The following is a 348-nucleotide window of genomic DNA, read 5'->3' as shown; positions in this document are numbered from 1 at the left end:
ACTGCAGTTTTGTAGCCACTTTTCTGGCCACATTAGGATTTTATGTGCACCTTCTATAAAATCAAAATTCCCCCCCCCCCCCCCCACCCATGTCCTGGCGCACAGAAACACGACTATATACACTACTATATGCCTTAGTTGTTCCTTGAGGGTGACGTACTTTTTTGTTGTTGTTGTTTTAACTGAGGAAAGAGAGAACGAGAGAGAGCGCACGAGAGAGAGAGAGAGAGAGAGAGAGAGAGAGAGATGGAGAAAATGGGCGTGGCTGTGCGCCACGTCTGTGCCAATAGGCGCCGGGCTACCTAATTAAAACCCAACCAAGTAATCCCGGACAGCACCACCCCAACA

The sequence above is a fragment of the Phyllopteryx taeniolatus genome, chromosome 21 (genome assembly GCF_024500385.1).
Source record: "Phyllopteryx taeniolatus isolate TA_2022b chromosome 21, UOR_Ptae_1.2, whole genome shotgun sequence".
Taxonomy (NCBI): domain Eukaryota; kingdom Metazoa; phylum Chordata; class Actinopteri; order Syngnathiformes; family Syngnathidae; genus Phyllopteryx; species Phyllopteryx taeniolatus.
The sequence above is the reverse complement of the archived record's forward strand: the minus strand, read 5'-3'. Positions refer to the sequence as shown.